Source organism: Microtus ochrogaster, linkage group LG1 (assembly GCF_000317375.1).
Source record: "Microtus ochrogaster isolate Prairie Vole_2 linkage group LG1, MicOch1.0, whole genome shotgun sequence".
In the NCBI taxonomy this organism is placed as follows: domain Eukaryota; kingdom Metazoa; phylum Chordata; class Mammalia; order Rodentia; family Cricetidae; genus Microtus; species Microtus ochrogaster.
In genome coordinates this window covers 48,819,517-48,834,881 of record NC_022027.1, presented here as the reverse complement: position 1 = coordinate 48,834,881, position 15,365 = coordinate 48,819,517, and the positions used below count along the sequence as shown (strand labels likewise).

Below are 15,365 nucleotides of genomic sequence, written 5' to 3'. Positions count from 1 at the left end.
TAAAGTATTATTAAAATGGTAAGATATACTAGGAGGGTCTAGATCAGATATTCTGGTGTTCGTCAGAGATATTAGTTCCTAATAAATAGATCTAAAGTAAAATGAGGAGGCTGGCTTAATGAGAAGATGAAGTCTAAATGACATGCAAACTTTCTTTATCCTCAGAGAAGCAAACACGTTTTCTTCAGATTAAACTCATGAATACCAAGAGTTAAAACCTGGGTTGAAAACACATTCCTGACATTAGTTTCTGCTTCTTGTCTTTGGCAAGATGCAGGAATGTCAGCAAGGGCATTTCATAATCATTTCCTCTTGGCTGTATAATCTAGGCTTTCAGTTTTCCAGTCTGTAGTCATAGTAAGATGTATGAGTGTAATTTCTCTTATGTTTAAGGAAAAATGGTTATTGCAAAAACACTTTAGGAAAATCATTTTTGGTATTTTCCTTCTCCTCCCATTAGGCTACTTTTTGCTTTTGGAAAATAATATTACAGACATTTGTATTGTGCATCTGGTTGAAAGGATAATGTTTGAAAGAAAATGTGTCTGCACGGACGCATCTCCTCCACGCAAATCATCGAACATCCACAATACAAAACAGGAGTGAACTTTATCCATGCAATCACAAGTACAATTACAGTCATTTCTCTTATAACATCGGCATTTTATATAGCTTTGGTAAGAAAACTAGATTTAATTTTCTTCTCTGTGACAGAAATTAACTTACCTCTGAGCCTTGTTTGCATTGGTGGCAAAACATGTGATCACACTAGGGCAAAAGGAACACTTTTTCCAAATTTAGCTTCCTTTCCTTTCTTTCTTTCCCATTCTTTGGTCAGTTCTAAATTCTCCTCTACTTCATTCTTCTTCCATCTTTCTAACATTAAAATTTTCCTTCTGTTATCAAACTGATCTCTAAGGCAAGTGTTTAAGCCAAACATGACCACCACGAAAGATGACCTTTGTGATATGCAGTAAGATCGTTTTGGTGTTCAACTGTTTTTCCTGCATTCATTTTGACATATGTTGGTCCCATCTTCTCTCTATAATTTTGATCCTAATAAATTCATCGTGCCTTTAGCCACATATCTTTATATATGCCTACATGAACCTGACTGAGTCACCCGCCTGTGCAACATGCCTATTCATGATACTATCTAGAAACATCATAAGAGAAAGCATTTCTTTAGGCCCATAACAAGGCTACACTTTGGAAGGTGATGTCCTTGTTAGGTAAATTATTCCTGTTCTGGGGTTTCATAAGATACATTTTGAGTTTTACCTGTCATGACTTGGTACATAAGTCAAGACATGGCAAGAAAATGAGGTACTAGACTATTTCCTATAGTTCCATTAGGTCTTATATTTAGTTAAGAACAAATCCAATTGTTTTATGGGCAGCTAGCTAAACTAGTGCTGGGTGTAAAGGCTGCCATGTTGGTTCATTGTTTTTCATCCTTTGCCCTTCAGTTTTTACGATTTTCTATAGATACTTTTAGCTCCTCAGACTAAATGTTATTTCCTCCTCCTAAAATCCTAGTTTTTCAAACAGAAACTTTTAAGTTTCTTTTTTGTAGATTTCAATCCTTACTTCCTCAGGGCAAATTCTTCCTCTTTTCCCACCACCCGCTTTGTCTTTAATCAGTGTTCATGCTTGACTATGTGTGTCTCTGCAGCACTGCATTTCCAAGCTGCTTGAGGAGATCAAAAAAGGACATTGGGTTCCCTGGAACTGGAGTTACAGTTTTGAGCTACCTTGTGGGTGGTGGGAATTGCATTCAGGTCTTCTGGAAGAGAGCAGTGCTCTGAACACCTGAACGACCAGTCTGGTTCCCCTTTGGCAAGCACCTGAAAGAACTAATTCTGATTATTCTGAGGATAATGGCTTCAACAGAAAAACACAGGTTTCAAAATCTCTAAATCTGAGTACAAAATGCAGTTTTCTCCACATGTTCTGTTTTTAAGTGAACATTTTATCTGTAACCATTTGAAATAATATATCATGTTAAAATTGGGAGGACAGAAGAAAAATGCAAAAAAAAACCACATTACAGTCTTGTTACTCCGCTGACAGACATAATCTGTTTGTTCGTCCTTGTGAGGAGGATCCTATGAGAATAACCACGTTCGATTAAAATTAACAGAGAAGTGGAGTGATTTTATTCTTGAATTATTTACTGACCATGTTATCTTGAAAATGCAAAGAATAGTTAATCAATAATTAGTTTCACATGAGCAAAAATTTGCCATTAACAAATGAGGGAGGCCTGAGCTCATGACTGTTTCCAAACATAAATTTTTCTGATGTCACATTTTAATACCAAGACAATAACAGAATAAGATTGAGGTCTTTCAAACCTTCTCTGTCCTTTCTTTTGAAATGAAAAAAAAAATGACTATACACTGCTATGGTTATCTATAGTTTGAATGTCTTTTTTTAAATTTGTATGTGACAATGTTTTAAAGCATCACTGATTTGATTGAAACCTTATCAATAGTTTTATAATGTTCTAACACATTATTAAATCACTTAGTATATTAATTCTGTGTTGTTAGAATTTAGGTTGCTACCAATCTTGTTTGTTTCTGATGTTTTTTTTTTTACTGATTAATTTTGTTCCTCCACTATTCATACATGTCCATAAGGTGTTCTGATTATTCCTTCCTTATTGTGTGTTTCAAGCACAGGGTTTCACTCTGAGGTCTGGGCTACCCTTAAGATCTTGAAAATCATCTTATGTCAGTCTTCCACATTCTGCGATTACAAAATTTCCCCAATTACAGATGAAGAGATTACCCAAAGGCTTCTAATTGTGAATTCTCAAAAATTTTTGAATTGAGAAACAAAATTATGTCCAAGTGTAATTTTTATTTTGGTATTTTATGTCATATATTTATAGACATCACTGGATATTTGGTCATTTTTTAATCCATTCATTCCTGTGCCTATTTTTCTGTCATGGCGATGGCAGAAAAAAAAGGTGATAGGTAAATTATACTAGCACGATGTTTACATTTGACTTTTGGTGTGTTCATGTGACTTCTAGGGATTTTTAACAGAACACAGTCTAGTTTAGTCAATCTATAAGTCTTTGCCTCTGACATTTTTAGCTTTGGCACCACAATGGAAGATACTCTTGCTCCTAAAATTATATGACAATTTGCTTAAACATTTGTGTGAATGGGGTTTATGCACCACACACTGCCAGCATCTTACAGTATGGATCTTACACTGAGGATTATAAAGAGAAAACTGACAAGTCAGAAAGTAGTATAGTGCACATTATCTACACCCCTGACCAGACGAAGGTGCACATACACGGCCAACATTCTAGAGGGAGGAGCCTTGTCGGTACCCCATACCTTTATAGTGCCGAGAGAAGAAAAGGCTCTGTTACAACAGTTTCCTCCTCAGAGAACAGTCTTTTTAGAAAGTGTGCTGCCCTTCCCTTTGGCCAACTCAGACCTGCTAAGGTAGCACTCTACTGAGCCACCAAGAGAAGGCAGAGATTAGCACTAGCACCATCTGGATTTGTCTCATCAATCTAAATCTAATGCTTGTTAGCTGGATCCTCAGCCATTCTTCCATTGTAGCGTTATCTGGTTAAGAGTCAAGATCAACTTCTCATTATATTTGATTTTAGATACTTTTCAATTGAAGGCAAATTTAAATCAGAGTTGTAAAAAGTAACACACAAAGCATGGTATGCACATTCAAGGACAGTTTATTAACTAAGGAAATTTAAGAAATACACAATTCATTTATACTCAACATTTAGACAAAACAAATTATAGAAGTTCAGATTTTTAACAATGCCAAGTAATAAAATGCTGTAGGATAATCCTTGTGTGCTGTGAGTATGCGTTGCTCTTATTGGTAGATAATAAAATTTAATTTGGTCTATAACAAGGTAGAATAAAGCCAGGTGGGCAAGCCAAATGGAGATACAGGGAAAATGAAGGGCTGAGTGAGAAAAAGTCAAGCCAGCTGCCCACAAAACAAGATGCCAGCAGACCTATAAAAGCCAGGACCTTACGGAGAAACCCTGTCTTGAAAGAATCCGACAAAAAAAAAAAAAAAGCCAGGACCTCATGACAATGCATAGATGAATAGAAATGGGTAAATTCAATGTAAGAGCTAGTTAATAATAAGCTTTAACTATAGGCCAAACATTCTGTAATTAATATTGAGCTTCTGGGTGATTACTTGGAAGTGGCTGTGGGATGGAGAGAGGCAGAGAACCCCCCACTTACAATAAAATAGTGATATTAAAATACTGACTGCTTTTGTTTAAAAGAAAGTTAAGATGGATGTAAGGAGCCGGGGAGTGGTGGCGCACGCCTTTAATCCTAGCACTCGGGAGGCAGAGGCAGGCGGATCTCTGTGAGTTCGAGGCTAGCCTGGTCTACAAGAGATAGTTCCAGGACAGGAACCAAAAAGCTACGGAGAAACCCTGTCTCGAAAAATCAAAAAAAAAAAAAAAGATGGATGTAAGGCTCTATCTATCACATTGTTTGAGCCCTAATTTCATCATTTATAAACTAAAAGCAACTATATTTTAAAAGTCTATCCAGTTATTTTTGAGAGAGTTACTATTTCATATAATTTAGTATTTCTTAATATCTACTATTTGTTAAGCAGTCAATAAATATAGATAGCACATCAAAAGCATGACTGAAAATTAGTTGAGACATCCTGAAGTTCACTGAGTGGATGCCATTGCCACTGTCACTCCACAACAGAAACAAAGAACAAAGGCTTGGCCTGTGTTCTTCTCACTAGTACCACAACTCATACATGAATCAGAGGCACAGTTGCAGAGACTGTTATCTTTAGCATATCATAAGTCCATATCTAATTATCAGAAAATGATCACAGTATGAAAGAATTTTCATGAGGGCCATAGCACAAATTTTATGTAATGTTCTTAATTTTGTATATCTATCAAAGGCTTTAAGACTAAAGCTGACTTCATATAAAACTTCATGCCAGTCCAGTCTGTATTATAATACACTTGCATATGGAAAACAAACTCCCATTCTCAATAGAAAAAGCAGGCTTAAACAGAAGCTGATTAAGTGTTTGAAAATAATTCTGGGCACTCATTGAAGTGATTCCAAAAGTGACATGAATATGATATAAGAGCCCTAACTACATCAGAATCCCCAGGATTTAGCAAAGGGGCAGTAAGAGGGGATTTCATTCATGCGCTGGGACAGAACATTTTCTTTGGATTGGTTATATCAGATAATATGTTTGTGTAAGGAAAAACCAACAGGTGGGGGAACGTTCTATATACCGAATGGAAGGAAAGCTTGTTTGTGCTTACCCCACTTCAGCAACTGCTTCAGTACAACTCAGGTCTTTCAAAAATATGGTCTTCATTCGACCGCCAAGGTCACTTGGAGTCTTGGTAATGTGCTATATATAAGTCTGGATCATATATATTAAACTGATGTCATAGGTATTTGACACCTTGCCTTTTAAAATATTTTCTCTGCTTATTATTCATGGATTTTTAAGTTTTCCCTTTGAGATCTAGGGAGCTTTAGTTTTTTCTTTCTCAGATCCCAAAATCAACTGTATAGCATCCAAGTTTCCTACTGATAGTCAACAACCTTCATGACTTCACTGCTTAAAGCACATATTATGATTTAGTCACATGCCTTGTAAAAACACTACTGGTAGTGTTTTAGGAATAAATGAACCCTTACACTTGAAACACAATTTTCACACCTGAAAGACTTCCTGAGGATGTAACAGTAGTAGTCTGCTAGATGAGGAGCAATAGGATTTTGGGGGTTTCTTTTTTTTAGAACTTTTTTATAAAATTCACAACACAATCAAAAAGTATAACTAAGAGAGTTTTGAATTTGTATTCATTATTAACATGATTTTAAATCATTCAATAATCATTCTAAAACATTCAAAAGTTCTATTTTTGTAGACAAACTAATAATTCACACACAGTAGCAGTAGTGATTAGGGAATTTTATTCTAGACCCAAACAACACAGCTTAACCCCAACTGGATTGCATATTCTAGTCTCTCATTCCCAACATTAGATCAGAAAAAAAAAAAAATGGTTCACAGGATATAAGTGTAAAACACAAAAGGTTGAAGATGAAAATGGAGCCGCTGTTTGGGAGGCAGAATCAAGAGGGCATCTTGGTGGTGATCCACAGGTCTAACAAGAGAGTAGAAGCACAGGGTTTAAAGTGGAAATACATAGTCCTGGAAACCAAGAACTCTATATTCAATAGAAATGTAAAGAACCAGGCAGAGATTAGAACTAACAAGAGACAACACAGCTCCCTAGTCCATATCATGCCTGCATAATGCCTTAAACAAAATGTGACTTCAGTCAGAATAAATGCACACCTAGTTTGGTTTCTGATTTCCATATTTCGCTACAGGAATGCTACACTTCATGAGCTTTTATTTTCTCACAGTAAACGTGGCTCAAGGCCAAAATAAGACATTTGGACTTACCCCACACTCTCCTTTAGACAGTCTTTTACACAGAGGTAAAATAAATCTTCTCTGGAAACAAATTTCTATGACAAAATATAAGTCCCACCTCCAGACCCTAAACAGGGATGTAGAGAAAGATGACCCTCAAGTATCCAGCACTGAATATCGGTCACTTGCTTATCAAATTTTCTGACACTGACTACACAGATAGAGATAATTATGATGTTGAATGAACTATTTTTGAATGTGAGTATCCTGATAGCATGACAAGTGACCTGAATAAGATGAAAACTCGATAAAAATAGTGAGATAAAATGTAAATTCTAGCCTTCAAATTGATACCATTGGACCAGAAAAAATAGGACATGACTTTTAATCATTCGTATAGATCCAGTTCACCATAATTCTTAATTTAAAATGCCCATTAATTATAGCATAGCATAAGGCAATGTAATCAATGACTGCAATCATAGGATAGGCCATTTAAAATAATATCTGGATCATCAGAAACCGTAACACATTCTATTCAATAACAGTACATTGTCTAACACATTACCATGCCACAAAGTACCAAAAGTCTAGTTTGGGGTGACATGATTGAGTGCCTCTGGCTTTAACCAGAATTCCTCTCCTCAGTCTATGCCCACATTTAAACATGCAACCACGCCGCATTAGGCAGCATTATATCCTAGAAACTCAAGTTTCAACTTCTACCTAGACTGATACATTGAAATCGAACTTCATGTATCTATATTTGCTTGACATACTGAAGAAATGTGCAAATGACTCGCCACGTGCCCTGATACTTCCCACCACGTGACAGCGGCCATCTCAGGTAAACACACAGCCAAATGGTAAATACGATGCAAGGGGAGCACATATTAGTGATTCTGAGATAACTTAAGTAAGACAGAATATATAACTTAAAGTAGAGTACAGAAATATACCTTAAGCAGGACAGAAAATGTTTTAGCCACAGAGGAAAAAAATAAATTGTGTTGCATTAAGATTCCGTTATTCTATTCAGTATTATAAAATTTTAAAAATCCAACAAATGAAATAATACACATCACAGCTGCATTCAATGACATGGTGATACTCACAAACGAAACATTTGGTGACAGAAGACATAAAATATCATTGTATTTGTAAGAGTTCGAAGCTGACAGAGTGGAAAGGCAGAAGCAGAACGCCTTTGAGAGTGGCGTAGTCATGACTGAAGAAGCCCGTGTGGGGTTCATTTGTTGTCAGTAAGGTTCTAGCTCTTATGCTGGAGAGTGACCAGAGAGCTGCTTCAATTTTTTTTTTTTTAGCAATTCCTCAACTACAGCCATTTATACACACTTAGGGGTTCCATAGTTTAATATGTAGGCTACACCTTGAGTTTTTAAATGAAGTACTTTTTTCAAGGAATAGTAAAATCTAGGGACTACCAAGAAGTTACATAGAATGACAAAGGCTTAAATAATGGCAGAAAGAATTACTCTTTTTTAGCATAAAAATGAGCAATAAAACTTTAAAAAGATGATGTAAATAGTCAGGCTTCAATGGCCAAAGTTAATAAATGCCATTTACAGTCTAATTCTAACTTGCCAAAATGGAAAAGACAACCTACAATGGAATGAGTTTCCTATCACTGAAAATATGTAAACTATTTAGGAAGAGTCTGAGTGGCCATCTGTCAGAGAGAGTGCAAAAGAGAATGCCACATGGGAAAGCTGGAAAACAAGACGAACTCTGCCCTGTTCACTTCCAAGATGCTATTACTTGTGATGAAACTGGAATCAAACAAGGATCAGTCTCTTTCCCATTGCCCCACCCTCTGCCCCCTCCCCCTACAGCCCCTCTCTGCTCTCTTCTGGTTACAACCTAATGACAGAAGATCCTGCAGTCCCTCTGTTGCTGCCCACTCTAGAGACTTACAGAGCCCCCGGACTGTGATGGCAGTCCTTACCAGGGGTCAGACGTAGACAGTTCTGGGTTTCGTGCCAACTCCACTTAACCCCCCGAATCAAAGTATTTGGAACTGGACACTTTTCCTCCCAAAATAGTTTTTCAAGAATCTGGACAATTTTACCACTTCAAAAAAACACAAGAAAATATGTGTACAATTTCCCTTGCTAGATAACTTAATAAATACTTAATAACTGATTACAGATGCCAGAGTGGTATGCAGATTGCGCCTGAGAACATCTCTAAGCCTGGGTACAAAGAAATGTCCCCAACGGCAGTGGCCAACCATTAACTTACACTCATTTTGACATGTGCATCCTCAAATAGTTGAAGTGACATCTTATCATATTTGTTTTCCAGCTGCTCTAGCAAAATGTGAAGCCATTTAGAGAAACTAATCATCCTATTAATTTCAATCATCACATCACATATAAGTAATCCATGCAAAACCATCACATCATAAATATTCCATGCAAAACTGAACACTACTGGTTATAGTGATATTTCATTTGTATTTTAATAAAGCTTGCCTGAAGTTCAGAAAGCAAAACAGCTAAACTGATCAGCCTTACAGCCCAGGCAGTGGTGACACACACCTTTAATCTCAGTAGCCATACTAGTTTGCCATAGAAACTGGGTGGTAGTGATAGACACCTTTAATCCCAGCACCAGAGAGAAATAGAAGATGGGAGGAGACAGCTCTTAGGCACAGTGTAATTCTGAGATTCCTCGAGGCAGGATTGCCATTTTGGACTGAGGTAGACGTAAGAGCCAATGGCTGGCTGTTTTGCTTTTCTGACCTTCATGTTGAACACCAATTTTTGTCTCTGCGTTTTTATTAATCATGCTACACTTAATAAAAGCAAGGCAGCCATCATTGAGTTTCCTTTATGAAGGAAGCAGATCAGGGGTGGTGGGGAAGGAGAAGAATGGAAACTTCACGCAAGAATAAACACTTGCAAGTAAAGATATATGGAGGAAGGGGTTCTATGATGAGATTTTCTTTTCTCTTTTTTCTCTTATAGTTTATTTTATTTTATTTGAAGGGCAGGTTGCATGGGCAAAGGGCATATATGAAGGTATGGGGAAATGAATGGGATTGAGATGCATGTTGTAAAAGACACAAAGAATAAATAAAAAGAAAGTTTTGAGAAAACAAGACAGCGATAGAAAAGAAGCCTTCTGAAACATCCCCTTCATCTCTTAGGAAATAAAGCAATCTATAAATGCATTGAAGGCTCCCTAAAAATTAACACAAACACTTTTATGTCTTGATTGTAGTGAAATCTTTGTTTCAGAGCCAACTCCCTCTGCTTTCTCACCCAGTTGCGTAAATACCAAAGCCTGCAGTCTAAAACTGGTCAAAAAAGAACAACTGTCAGTACCCATATTGCTTCACATCCAGATGACCTCAGGCAGGCCAATGAGATGTCTCTGTGGGAAGACACATTTGTTCCCAGGATGGTGAGATGAGTTTGATCCCCAGTTCCCACAGGTGGAAGAAGGGAACCAGCTCCTGACAGTTGGCATATATGTGCACGCGCCACACACACACACACACACACACACACACACACACACACACACTGAATGATTAAAGACTTTCCCCTTCTGAGATCTATCCTCTTAGGACTCAGGCGTGGTTAAAAGGCACAGGAAGCTTGGTTAGGTGTCATCTAAATAAACTGGATATTCTATCTATCAAGATCACTTTGTAGGCTCTCCACTTGTTATAGTTAAGAAAGAAAGAGATCCCCATTTGTTGCTGCATTCCTTTAGTTCTGATACTGATAGCGAATCCTGCCACTGACGAGATCTGTACTTACCTAGGGATAACATGTAGGGGTGGATCTACGAGGGAACTTACAGAAGGTTCAAAGGGGGGGGAGAGCTCTCTTTCAGAGAGGGTGAGCCATATATGCAGATGTCTGAGTGTCAAGCAGTGTTGCCAAACTGCCTTCCTTGTCCTGAACAGTGTATCTTTTGGTACAGCTGCTGCCACCCTCTGTTGATCTCACATAATACAATATGAATGTAATATATTAATTATGTTTAATCATTAACATATAATATAAGAAAACTCCCCTCCTACCACACAACTTCTTTGGCCCTATAATATGCACTAAATACCAGAGATTCTGCAAGGAACCTTCAGACTTTCATCCATAACTAGGAATGTTGAGGTACCTAACTTAATCATCTCCTTGTACCTTCCAATGTGGACTGAATGCCAGGCATCATCCAGACTTTGGGCACCATACTGGGAACCATAAGGCATCCATCTTCATGGGCTGGACAGCTACCAAGTTCTCAGCCTGTTGTCACACTTACACAAGCCCTGTAGTGTTAACCGCTCTAATAAGTCACCTCTTTGATGTTCTTCCTGTCAATATAGAAGACTATGCAGCATATATGCACACCACACTGACGGCACATAGAGTACATATGCATGTAGTATCTACACCAAAAGGAAACTCAGAAAAAATTTCTTTTGACTGTAACATAGTATATTTTTGGCTATTAACACAAACAACAAATTAGAACTGCCATATATTATAACTCAGTTTTTCTGTCACATTTATCACTAAATTTTGAAATCAGGTTAAGTGACAATCATTATATATTTCAAAGATAAGGGATTTTTATGTCCTTCTTGCTGCTTTGGAGGCTGCCTTTGCTAGTGTTAGCACCAATCATCCTGACAGATGACCTTCACCAGAAGTTTCTTATCAGTCCTGCCTTTAGGAGCTGAACCTATTTGTTGACTGAACTGACGTTTCATTTATTTTTAGTAATATATCTTATGTGTTTTTCTATTTCCATTTCTCATTTAGTATCATTCACAATATGAAAGCCACTTCATGTAACCTCAGGAAGCAGACATTTTGCCCTCACAATTGGTGAATTTGGAGGAAGAACCATGTTAGTATTGTACAAAAATAAAGCCAAGGATATATTTGGCTCTATTTCACACACCCCAGGGGCAAGTAATATGCAAATGTCTTCTGTATTAGAGTATACCCTAATTAATAAAACACTAAAAGCCAAAATATGTTTGTTTCAGGGAAATCGCAATATCCAATAATCTTAAAGTGTACTGGGCGCATTCCATTTTGCACTGCATTTCCCACGGTTTGCAGCATTTTTCAAGCTCTAAGTTAATATTTGCACTTATATGCGATATGGGAGATAAACAGGTTTAGACACGGAACCACTTTTTACAAATGAACACAGAACACTGCCTAGATGTGCAATGTAACCTACGACTTCAACTACAGGCAGCAATGTTGCACAGAGGAGACTCAATGAGAGTGATGATAGACCTTAGGACTCTGAGTTGTAGGTGAATGAGCCTATAAACAGATCCCTAATCTAATGGCCTTGCTGGGGAGCAGTGGAAGGCAGTAGGTGGGGCCTAGTTAGAGAGGGTGAGTGTGGGATGGATCTTGTACCAGGTTGCTGGCCTCTTCCTGTTTCTCATACTCACTCTGTTGCCTTCCGTCTATTCTTCTGTCATGGCCTTAAGGTGCATTTAACCTCATGAAAGTTGCAGAACAGCAGAGGAAGATTGCCATGGACTGAAACCTCTGCACTCTGAACAAAAACAAGATTTCTATCTTTTAAATTTGCTTTCGCAGGTCCACTGCCACAATAGAGAAAACAGACTTACAGCACCCATTGATCTGAATAAATCAATGTTCTGGGGAATACTGCTAGATGGAATTATTAATGATCTGCTTCCAGATAGGATTATGCTAAACTAACATCCTCCCTTGGTCATAAATAAACATTGCAAATTTTAAGGTTTATGTTAAGGTTTCCTTAGCTGTAAACTAATAATTAGATTCTAGTTAAAGCTACATGGAAGATTATTAGAATGTCTCTGCTCCTTCCAGATTCAAAGACCCAAAACAAGTTAACCTCTTTGATTCCTCAGCTCTGGCTGTCAAGCCCTATGGTCTATAGTAACTGGTTACCTAGGCAGGAGTTCTAGAAGGGTGCTGATGACCTAAAGAGGGCCCCTTTCAGACGTGGTTGCATTCCCAGAGAAAAAGACACGTCAACTAAACCTCCAAGTTTTGACTCCTTGGCTGCCCTTTTATTTCTTTATAAACATTTAACTAGATATGATAAATTTACAATTAATTTATCATTGGTAATATTTAAATATTATTGTCCTTTATTCTTGCAACTATGAAATATTTTTTAATTTTGAATATTAATGCGTTATTGACATAAGCAGCGTACTTATCATGCATAGCCGACAGGCAGCTCAGGAGCTCCCTCAGATCCCCTGTGCTAATCACACAGTCTGTCTGTGTAGCAGGCAGAACACTGCTACAACTTATGGAAGAAGGGGTGTGCCTTGGCTTATGTCAGAGGTTTCACTCCATCGCAAGAAGGCATGGCAGGGCAGGGAAATTCACCTGCCTGCAGAAACATCTTATTATACATATAGTGAGTTTTTCTCTGTATGTCTAGATTTATCTAGACAGGCTCATATATTTGAATGCTTAGCTACCAGGGGGTGGAACTCTTTGAAAAGACCGGAAATACTAGGAGATGTGGTCTTATTAGAGGAAGTGTCACTGAGGTTGAACTTTGAAGTTTCAAAAGCCCATGCCAGGCCCAGTCTCTCTCACTCTCTCCATCTATGGGTCAGGCTACAGCTCTTAGTTACTCCTCCAGCACCACATGTGCCTGCTGCCATGCTTTTTGCTGCCATGTTCCCTGCCACCATGTTCCTCGCCATGATGATAATGGACTAAACCTCTGAAACTGTACAAAAACCTCCAATGAAATGCTTTGTTTATGAGAGTTGCCTTGGTTATGGTGTGTCCTCACAGCAAGAGAACACTGACTATGATAATTAGATGTGGGATTTCCCTCTGTATGTGTGCTTACCATTGGTTAATGAATAAAAAACTGTCTTGGCCTATGATAGGGCAAAAGAACAGAGCGAAGCAGGGAAAACTAAAGTGAATGCTGGGAGGAAGGAGGCAGGGTCAGAGAGATGCCATGTAGCCCCACCAGAGACAATGCCTAGCGTCTTTGTCTACATCATCACACTTTTGCAGGCCCCTACAGATTTCACATATTTTAATATAACAATGTTTCATCAGTGTAAAAATCTTCACATTGTAGGTGGGAAAACTAAATCTGTATAAAATAAAACTACATGCATTTTAGCTGTAATAAGTGGTCAACCCAAAACTTAAACATAGATAATATAACAACATAACCTCTTCTGTTTCACCTTTGTCTTAATATCAACATATCATATTGTTATCCAAAGATAAAGAGCTATTCAACTTTACATTTCTACTTCACAGGGAAATTGGTATGCATTTTATTTTTCAAGCATTGAGGTAACCTGTTTATGATGAAGGCAAGACTTCATGAACCATGTAATTTCTACAATGGTTTACAACAGACAGGCATGGACTCTACTAAAAAAGGAAGTAAGCATCCCTCTAATACCTTTGTTTTCTCAAAAGGGAATGTTTTAGTTAAGTTTGAAGATAGAAAGGAGGGAAAAGGTCATGTCAACACGATGTAATTGGTCAGATACAATGCAATATCTTATGTTTCATGGAGATTTCAACACAGGATATGGGTATATTAGAAAGTACTAATTCATAGGTTTTCCTGTTCCAGTTACAGTGACTTCTTTGAATGGCCATGAATGGAAAGTGGTAAATAGTGTTTTGTGCCAGCTCTAATAATACATACTTAAAAGGTCAAACTAGACAACCATGTAGCTGTTTACACGCTCAACATCAAGAGGAAAATAAGGCATGATATACCACCAGGAACACCATATGAAATGCGATAGCTTTCATTAGACTCTCATTAGATAAGAAATGTTTCATTTTTTCTTTTTTCCATTAATCACATTAAGAGGTCTTTGGTTATTACCATCTGAAAAATGATTTAGCTACTTGTCCACTCAGAAGAGTTACATAAACCTGTGACAGCAGAAATGTAGGGAGAACCTATGTCTTATTCATGTTTGTTTGTGAAAAATGAGTAGTTTGCACAGAGAGACATATTAATAAAATAGAAAAATATTTTATATAACAGAAATATACTCTATAAAGTGTACTATTACTATTCTGATTGTATAGAATCCTACCAATGATGAATAATCTTTAGATCCCTAATAAAAAACCTATAATCTGCTGATGCTACTGAATGCAGGAATAGACCCTGCTCAGTGGCCAAGTAGATGTGACATGTAAAGGGCAGTAAGAGAAAGAACACTGCCAAGTTATCAATTAATTGTGTGACATAGAGCAAAGGAAGGAAGCCCTTGGAATCACAAGACCTTCTTAATTAGCTACTTACTTAAATAATTATCAAGTTAATTGTTTAATGTTTGGTTTTATTTTTAATTGGTCAGAAATAAGCACATATATTTATGTGTACAAGATGTTATTGAGTACATGTTTACAATGTAGAATGATCAAACCAAGCATGTCAATCATCTCAAACACTACATCTTCCCTTAAAACAACTCAGTGCAAACATAAAGGACCAAATGGATGGTCACACATCTTTCTCATGGCCAATAAGTATGAAAATATGATGTTTTTTAAACCAGTGACTACTCAGATACAGTTGAAAATTATATAGTTAGTATATCTAGTAAAACTTAAGGAACTTAAAAAACTCTTCTAGGGAAAGATTCATAGGTATATAAAATAGATCATTAGAAACAATTGATGTGGGATTCCCCTCTATAAGCTGTGAATATGTTTTATTACTATTGGCTAATAAATAAAGCTATTTAGGCCAATGTCTTAGCAGAGCAAAACCAGGGGGGAAATCCAAACATATATATATACACACACACACACACACACACACACATACACACACATATGTATATGTGTGTGTGTGTGTGTGTGTGTGTGTGTGTGTGAGAGAGAGAGAGA

General features: G+C 37.3%; 1 protein-coding gene across 1 annotated transcript in view; it reads right to left on the bottom strand.

Moving 5' to 3' along the window:
- Window positions 1–15,365, bottom strand: part of Cfap299 (cilia and flagella associated protein 299) — a 495,087-nt gene that overhangs the window by 287,893 nt on the left and 191,829 nt on the right. The gene's annotated exons all lie outside the window — the stretch shown is intronic.